Source organism: Triticum aestivum, chromosome 1A, assembly GCF_018294505.1.
Source record: "Triticum aestivum cultivar Chinese Spring chromosome 1A, IWGSC CS RefSeq v2.1, whole genome shotgun sequence".
NCBI classification, from domain to species: Eukaryota; Viridiplantae; Streptophyta; class Magnoliopsida; order Poales; family Poaceae; genus Triticum; species Triticum aestivum.
Window position 1 is genome coordinate 109928114 of NC_057794.1, and position 10014 is coordinate 109938127.

A 10014-nucleotide genomic window follows, 5' to 3' on the forward strand; every position below is an offset into this window, starting at 1 on the left:
ATCGCTCATGGATTGCATCATTTTTTTGGGGGGTACGGTCTATTCACCTTCAATCATAATAGTACAACGAACACTAAAAAAAATAAAAATTGCATTCAGATCCGTAGACGACCTAGCGACGACTACAAGCACTTAACTGAGCCGAGGGCGCGCCGCTGTCATCGCCTCTCCCTCGCCGGAGGCGGGCAAAACTTGTTGTAGTAAACAGTCGGAAAGTCGTCGTGCTAAGCCCTCATAGGACCAGCGCAATAGAACAGCAACCGCCGCTGATGAAGAGTAGTGTAGATCAGAAAAAATCTAACCTGAAGACACAAAAACAAAGACGAGCAACGAATAGATCCACACAACTCCACACGCCCATCGACGATGCTAGAAACACCACCGAAACGGGGGGCGACCAATGGACTTTTAGGAACCTTCATTGGCAGTCAATTTCGTGCAGGTGAATGAGCGGCAATACCTAGTCCAATTGCAGTCTCTTTATTGAGTTTTGTATGACTCGCATCCATGCAAAAAAAACAGAAAAGAAAGCTGATGACAAATACAATGAATCAAAATGAGTGAGCATGCAGATACAACTTTATAAAGCACGATCACTGAATTTCTCAATTCCTTTAAACAATCACGGTGTGCATCTAATTGAAACACATTTTCTTTTACAAATGCACCCCACACGGCAACACCAGCAGCCTGCCTAGTCAAAAAGTGTAGTTAGATGCCTCCACGTGCGCCAAGGATTAATTTAGCCGGAACTGCTCTAATCCTTGTCGCTGTCTTAGGTGCACCCAATCCTTCGTCTCGCCTCTGCCGTCCACGTGTTGAGCAGAGCAGGCGAGTTGGCCTTCAGCGTGGCGCAGGCCGTGTGCCTGTTGGCGGCCTCCGTGAAGTGCACCCCGTCCCAGGACACGTACTCGAACGGGTCGGCTACTTCAACTACCATACGTGCATGGTATGCCCCGACATAGTGCAGAGGCGCGCTTGCGTATGTATCGTGTTCAAAGAAAACATAGTGTAGAGGCTTTTTTTTTTAAAAGAAGATTATCCTCCCTCTGCATTAAAATGATGCATGCATCCATCTTATTAACAAAGGTTAGATGATAAAAAAAATATTTCCCAAAATCTTGTTAGAGAATATGGTGTTTAATCCGGTTAAAATATCTCGTGAACAAAATAGGATTGCACATTGCTTAGCAAACTATGGTCCTAGTTGGAATAACATTGCATGCTGGCTTAACCAACCTTCCTCTTTTATAGCTAAACTTCTCATGAACGATTGTAACCGTGTGATTTTGGAGTAAATACCCTATGTTTCCTCAGAAAGAAAAAGAGAATACCTTGTATTATCATTCAACACTTTAGCTATATGTCAGCCAACTAGATTTTGAGTCTGTCAACTTCTTGGTCGTTGATTTTTGCTTTGAGATTCGTGTTGCATTGCTCCTGACATGTGTTGTCTGTTGCGCTATGAAAATTGTTAGCCCATTTTGATCGTAGCTACACACGATCTATGACTGGTCATTATTTGGCCAGTTTGTGATAAGCATCAAGCCGAGCACCAAATGTGTTATCACTGGCGCGTCTCGCATGGCCAATCAGTGCTAGCTAGTGCTCATCACTGACGCATGGTCATTGGACGGTCAATGATGAGGGGTTAGTGCTATTTAGATCTGTATGGTAGTGAGCCCTAGTCGCTGTCGGAGTTAATCTTCTTGCCCCGTCGCCCACGGTTGCCATCTTGGCGTTGAGAATAATAGAGCCACTCGCGCACTCCTCCTCCGTCGCCGATCGCTCGTCTCGACTCGACACGACACGTCGTGATCGCATTTCGTGAATCGAGCCTCAAGCCGAGACAAATTATGTCTTTATTTTTGCTGCTTAGGAAAACTGAGTCTGGAGTCGTGACGGACGCGTCACAGCCTAGTCGGTTCGGTTCGCTCCCGCAATCGACTCGGGCGTGCGACGTGAGCCTCCCACGTTGCACCCATTAGGGTTTTTCCAAACTGCTATATAAAGACACGACGCGGGCGCCGCAACGCACAGAAAACCAATCTAGGTATTGCCACCGCCTTGTTTCTTGCGCCGCCACCGTAGTCCACCCCATCCTGAGCGTCGGCGTGCACCGGCGAACGGGAGAGCAGGTCTCCGGAACCACTTGCCTTTGTGATCCTGTACGGGAGAGGGAGAATAAGGTTTTTGGGAAGCGCCACGCGCGCGACTGCTCGCTGTCTTCATCACGGCTCGCCTACCGTCCAGGTCGGGCGATCTTGCTCGTCGTCGTCTGCAACGTCGTCTTCTGCGATCGGTCGTCGCCAACGTCATCATCAACAACATCGCTGCTCCAATGGATACCTCTTCTCCAAATGATCGGCAATTTCCTGAACTTACCATGGCTGGTTTTGCCGATGCTATGAGGCCGGAAAGTTTTAAGGGTACCAACTTTAAGAGATGGCAAGTGAGATGCCAACTTTGGCTCGAGTCCATGAAAGTTTGGGACCTAATCAGTAATGGTCTTCCTGAAGGTGCATGAGGGAGTCCTGGATTAGGAGGTGTCCGGATGACCGGACTATACCTTCAGCCAAACTCCTGGACTATGAAGATACAAGATTGAAGACTTCGTCCCGTGTCCGGAAGGGACTTTCCTTGGCGTGGAAGGCAAGCTTGGCGATACGGATATGTAGATCTCCTACCATTGTAACCGACTCTATGTAACCCTAACCCTATCTGGTGTCTATATAAACCGGAGGGTTTTAGTCCGTAGGATAACACAATCATACCATAGGCTAGCTTCTAGGGTTTAGCCTCTCTGATCTCATGGTAGATCTACTCTTGTACTACCCATATCATCAATATTAATCAAGCAGGACGTAGGGTTTTACCTTCATCGAGAGGGCCCGAACCTGGGTAAAACTTCGTGTCCCTTGCCTCCTGTTACCATCCAGCCTAGACGCACAGTTCGGGACCCCCTACCCGAGATCCGCCGGTTTTGGCACCGACATTGGTGCTTTCATTGAGAGTTCCTCTGTGTCGTCGCTGTCAGGCTTGATGGCTCCTACGATCATCAATGGTGATGCAGTCCAGGGTGAGACCTTCCTCCCCGGACAGATCTTCATCTTCGGCGGCTTCGCACTGCGGGCCAATTCACTTGGCCATCTGGAGCAGATCGAAAGCTATGCCCCTGGCCGTCAGGTCAGATTTGGAAGCTTAAACTACACAGCTGACATCCGCGGGGACTTGATCTTTGACGGATTCGAGCCACTGCCGAGCGCGCCGCACTGTCACAACAAGCATGATCTAGCTCTGTCGCTGAACAGTGCCCTGGAGGCCGCACCCGCATCGGCTTTGACCCTTAATTCGGAGCCAACTGCGCCGATCGAGGATGGGTGGTTGGACGCCGCCTCGGGGGCTGCAATCCCAACGGCGATCGAGCCAAACACCAGCCCTGCACTCTACGAGACTCGTGACTCCAAGGAGCCGGACTCCTCTCCGGACTCCAAACCCTCCGCGCCCCTGCTGATCGAATCCGATTGGGTGTCGATCATGGAGTTTACTGCCGCGGACATCTTTCAGCACTCGCCTTTCGGTGATATTCTGAAGACACTGAAGTCTCTCTCTTCATCAGGAGAGCCCTAGCCGGACTACGGTCAGCAAGGTTGGGATTCGGACGATGAAGAAATTCAAAGCCCACCCACCACCCACTTTGTAGCCACTGTCGATGACTTAACCAACATGCTCGACTTCGACTCCGAAGACATCGACGGTATGGACGCCGATGAAGGAGATGATGAAGAACCAGCGCCTATCAGGCCCTAGAAAGCCACCTCGTCATATGGCATATACATGGTGGACACCCCAAAATAAGGAGATGGCGATGGAACAGCGGAGGATGACCCCTCCAAGAAACAGCCTAAGCGCCAACGTCAGCGGCGCCGCTCAAAATCCCGCCAAAACAAATACGGTGATTCCAGCAGGGGAGATAATAATACTCCGGAAAGTGCCGAAGAAAACCCCCTCCAGCAAGATTTAGCACAGGAGGATGGAGAAACCAGCTCTCATGAGAGAGCGGCAGACAGAGAGGTCGAGGACGATAATTATATGCCTCCCTCCGAAGACGAGGCAAGCCTCGACGACAACGAATTCGTCATGCCAGAGGATCCTGTCGAGCAAGAGCGTTTTCAATGCAGGCTTATGGCCACGGCAAGAAGCCTCAAGAAAAAACAGCGACAACTTAGAGCTGACCAAGATTTGCTAGTCGACAGATGGACTGAAGTCCTTGCGGCCGAAGAGCATAAACTCGAACGCCCCTCCAAGAGCTACCCAAAGCGCAGGTTGCTACCCCGATTAGAGGAGGAAGCACTTGATGCGGCCGACCGGCCACCTCGTGGCCGCGACAGAGAGGCCTCTCGGCCCTCCACTCAAGCCGCACCCCGTACCAAGGCACGGGAATATGCGCCGGACTTACGAGATATGTTGGAGGACAAGGCAAGGCAAACAAGATTGATCTATGGATCGCGTGGGCGCCCCACGACTTGAGACGGTAACCGTCACGCCGGCCACAAATTCGGCAGGGCCGAACACAGTAGACAAAGCTCATTGGAGCTACGTCGTGATATAGCCCAGTACAGAGGCGCCGCACACCCACTATGCTTCACAGACGAAATAATGGATCATCAAATCCCTGAGGGTTTCAAACCCGTAAACATCAAATCATATGATGGCACAACAGATCCTGCAGTGTGGATCGAGGATTATCTCCTTCATATCCACATGGCCCGCGGCGATGATTTCCACGCCATCAAATACCTCCCACTCAAGCTTAAAGGACCAGCTCGGCATTAGCTTAACAGCTTGCCAACAGGATCAATCAATTGTTGGGAGGACCTCGAAGCCACATTCCTCGACAATTTCCAAGGCACTTATGTGCAACCCCCAGACGCCAATGACCTAAGTCACGTAATTCAGCAGCCAGAGGAATCGGCGAGGCAATTCTGGACACGGTTCCTAACAAAGAAAAATCAAATAGTCGACTGTCCGGACGCTGAGGCCCTAGCAGCCTTCAAGCACAATATCCGTGATGAGTGGCTTGCCCGGCACCTTGGACAGGAAAAGCCGAAGTCTATGGCAGCACTCACGACACTCATGACCCGCTTTTGCACGGGAGAAGACAGCTGGCTTGCTCGTAGCAACAATATGACCAAGAACCCTGGTAATTCGGATACCAGGGACAGTAGTGGCAGGTCGCGTCGCAACAAACAGAAGCGCCACATTAACGGCGACAATACTGAGGATACGACAGTTAATGCCGGATTCAGAGGCTCTAAATCCGGTCAGCGGAAAAAGCCATTCAAAAGGAATCCCAGGGGCCCGTCCAGTTTGGACCGAATACTCGACCACTTATGCCAGATACATGGCACCCCCGAAAAGCCGGCCAATCACACCAACAGGGATTGTTGGGTGTTCAAGCAGGCAGGCAAGTTAAATGCCAAAAATGAAGACAAGGGGTTGCATAGCGATGACGACGAGGAGCCCCGGCCGCTGAACAACAGTGGACAGAAGGGTTTTCCCCCACAAGTGCGGATGATGAACATGATATACGCAACCCACGTCCCCAAAAGGGAGCGGAGGCGCGCGTTAAGGGACGTATACGCGGTAGAGCCAGTCGCCCCAAAGTTCAACCCATGGTCCTCCTGCCCGATCACCTTTGATCGAAGGGACCATCCCACTAGCATCCGTCATGGCGGATTCGCCGCATTGGTTCTAGACCCAATTATTGACGGATTTCATCTCACTAGAGTCCTTATGGACGGCGGCAGCAGCCTGAACCTGCTTTACCAGGATACAGTGCGGAAAATGGGCATAGATCCCTCGAGGATTAAGCCCACCAAAACGACCTTTAAAGGCGTAATACCAGGTGTAGAGGCCAACTGTACATGCTCAGTCACACTTGAAGTGGTCTTCGGATCTCCAGATAATTTCCGAAGCGAGGAGTTAATCTTCGACATAGTCCCATTCCGCAGTGGCTATCACGCACTGCTCGGGCAAACCGCATTCGCCAAGTTCAATGCGGTACCGCACTACGCATACCTTAAGCTCAAAATGCCAGGCCCTCGAGGAGTAATTATGGTCAATAGAAACACCGAACGCTCCCTCCGAACGGAGGAGCACACGGCGGCCCTTGCAGCAGAAGTACAAAGCAGCCTCTCCAGGCAGTTCTCCAGTCCGGCCATTAAACGATCGGACACCGTCAAGCGCACCCAGAGTAACCTGCAACAAGACCGCCTGGCACGACCCGAGCAGGCATAGCAATGCGGCCCCAACCCCAGCCCTCGTAAAAATGCGATACCAGTACTTCGCGTACATAACTACGCTCTAGAAATACCATGGGTACTGGGGGAGGGGCACCATCACGGCACGCCCGAAACACGGCTTAAACCGCACCAGGGGCTGCCGATGTTTTAATTTTCTCTTACTTTCAGGACTCCACTCTTCGGAAGGCCTGTTCGGCAGTTCAATTGCCGCACAAACGATGCAAGAACCAGAGAAGCAGACAAGCCACGCCGCATTACGGAACTCCCAAGTGGTCTCTATCACGAGCAGTATACCTGTTTCGCATATTGTTCCGCAGCTTGCCCCAGGAACGGACATGTTACATAGTCCAACCTTTTGCTTATCGCATTATTTGTATCGTTCTGCTTTGATCGCAGCCCTCTTTAATAAACAATGCATAGCTTTTGTCTATTTTTGCATTACTCTTTTTTAATATATGTTCCTTAATGACATGTTGCATCCGTACACTTTGGTATGACCAAAATACGCCAGGGGCTTTAGTACCCCTCAATATGGTGTGAGAAGTCCGAACACTTTAACAAGTGCGGCACCTCGAACTTATAGCATTATATGCATCGGCTTCGAATCATGTCTTGGGTCAATAGTTGGGTTTGCCCGGCTCCTATGTTTTGGTGCCTTACGTTCCGCTATATCAGCTAAGGTAGCACTAGGAGAACCACTGCGATTGTGCCCCAGTTGAGCTGGGTCGAGCACCTCAGTGGAGAAAGCTAAAACTGACTGTCATGATGAAGCGAGAGTTGGTCGCCGTTTGAGAGGTTTTTCGAGTCCCTAAAGACTTATGCCGCTTAGAGCGAGGAGCCGGCTCTGTCCGGCCAAGGCGTGGATAGCGCCCCGAACTCGATCTTCCGAATACCAGGGGCTTCGCCGAAATTTAAAATTATAGTATTCTATGGCTAAGTGAGAGTGTTCACGCATTATAGTCCGATTGCCTTGTTCGCTGGGCTGAGCGCCTCCCTCGAAGGACCCAAACATGGGGAAAAGAGCGCTCAGGTTTATCCCCGAACATCCCAGCACTAGCGGCACGGGGGCAGAAGCCGACGACTTGCCATCTCTCAGAATTGATAAACAGCCGCACAGAAGGTAATATTTTAAATTCCAACAGCATTGCTTAGTGCATATGAACAAGTTTTCAGCGCACAGGACAAAACGAGCAAGTTTCACTCAAAAATTACATCTCTGGAACATTCATCCGCCACAAGGCAGGCACCCTTCAGAACATCCTTATAATAATTTTCGGGCTTGCGATGCTCTTTCCCCGGCGGTGGCCCGTCCTTCACAAGCTTCTCACCATCCAGCTTGCCCCAGTGCACCTTAGCACGGGCAAAGGCCCTACGGGCACCTTCAATGCAGACGGAGCGCTTGATGACTTCGAGCCTTGGACAGGCCTCCACCAGCCGCCGCACCAGCCCGAAATAGCTCCCAGGCTGAGCCTCTCCAGGCCACAACCGAACTATGAGGCCCTTCATGGCCTGTTCGGCCGCCTTGTGGAGCTCGACCAGTTGCTTCAGCTGGTCTCTCAGGGGCACGGGGTGTCCGGCCTCAGCATACTGAGACCAGAACACCTTCTCTGTCGAGCTGCCTTCCCCGGCTCGATAGAATGCGGCGGCATCGGACACACTCCGGGGAAGATCTGCGAACGCTCCTGGAGAGCTCCGGATTCGGGTAAGTAACAAGTAACTCACGTTTATGTGTTTGCTTTGCATAAAGAATGCCTTACCCGCCGCTATCTTTTTCGCCTCATCCAACTCCTGGAGGGTCTTCTGGGATTCGGCCTTGGCAGACTTGGCATTTTCAATAGCCACCGCGAGCTCGGACGCTCGCGTCTTTGAGTCAAGCTCCAAACTCTCATGTTTTTTCATAAGAGCTTGGAGCTCTTGCCGCACCTTGCCAACCTCGGCCTCATACTTCTCCCGCTCGGTGCGCTCCACGGCCGCCGTCTTCTCGGCCTCGAGCAGCGCTTGCTTAAGGGTCGCCACCTCAGACGTGGCCCCTACAATAGCCACGATAATCCTGTCATTTTTTGCAATTACACCTTTATATATATATTTAAACAAGGTATTTCTTACCTTCATTGTCCTCGAGCTGCTTCTTGGCACGCCCGAGCTCTTGCTCGGACCGCTCGAGGTTCTGCTTTAGCGTGTCCACTTCCGCAGTCAGTGCGGCGGACACAAGCAGAGAAGCCTGCATACGTATATTGACTCCTTTTTGTTAGACTCCTGCGAATTTTATTTGATCATCTATTCGGCTTTTCTTCCCGAACGCCAAACAGAGCATCAGGGGCTACTGTCTATGCGGTAATATTATTTACACATTCTTTACTTACCTCAAAGCCTGTTAAAAGGCTAGTACAAGCTTTAGTCAGTCCGCTCTTGGCGGACTGAACCTTCTGGACCACCGCACTCATAATGGTGCAGTGCTCCTCGTCGATGGAGGCGCCTTGGAGCGCCTCCAACAGATTGTTCAGCGCCTCCGGTTGGACGGGGGTCACCGACACGGTGGGCTTGCTCCTCTTGGAAGGAGGTCCCTCGCCGGACTCTGGAACCTTTGAAGGTTCCGGAGCGGTGTCCGGCCTAGAGCCGGACTTGGAGCCCTGGGGGGTTTCATCCCCTTTACTCCCGGAGTCCGGGAGGTCGCCTTGCGGTGCCTCCAGGACCACCTCCTCCTGGCTTGGAACCTATTGGTACAACACTTCGGTGTCGTCCGTAGGACGGGGGGAGGAAGCCGTCGGAAGCGAGTTCACATCCGACGAGTCCAGTGAGCCGCTCGACGACGCGTCGAGCCGGTCTTTGGGTGGGCTGCATAAACATATTCGACATAAGGGAAAGCTGTGCAATAAACGAATACTATGAATTACTCTGGTATTCGGATACTTACGATTTTGCCAGGGGCTTGACCCTGGGCGGCGACTCCTCTCCGCCGTCGTCGGCGTTGGTGGAATAGTCCGGAGGAAGGGTTTTCCCCTTCTTGGACCCTCCGGCCTCCCCAGAGAGGGCGGCCTTCCTTTGCTTCTCTCCTCCCGCTGGAGGGGGAGAGGTCTCTTCTTCTTCCTCCTCGTCTTCACGGGAGGAATGCGCCTCGGAACCGTCGGATGATGGGTCCAACACCTCCTGGCGCCGGGCACTCTTTCGAGTCCCTGTGGCCTTTTTCGTGACCTTCTTCTCCGGCACCACATAGGGTGCCGGAAGTAGCAGCTTCGCCAGGCGGGCATCAGCTGGGTCTTCGGGCAAGGGGGCTGGACAGTTGATCTGTCCGGACTTCACCTTCCAACTCTGTCAAAGGGAAGGGAGCTTAGATCCCACATTGAGTTAAACTATGGAAAACCAATACCCTGTAAAAAGGTACAAACAACTTACCGTGCTAGCGTGACGCTGCGTGCTGAATCTGCAATCCTCGGTGGCGGATGCAGGAGCCTCGGCGCCCTTGAAAAGCACCTTCCAGGCATCTTCGTACGTAGTGTCATAGAGCCTAGTCAGAGTTCGGTGCTGCGCCGGGTTGAACTCCCACAGATTGAAGGCCCGTTGTTGACACGGGAGGATCAGGCGGATGAGCATAACCTGGACTACGTTGACGAGCTTGAGCTGCTTGTCCACTAGGGTTTGGATGCATGTTTGCAGTCCAGTTACCTCTCCTTTGTTGCCCCACGACAGGCCCGTCTCTTTCCAGGACGTG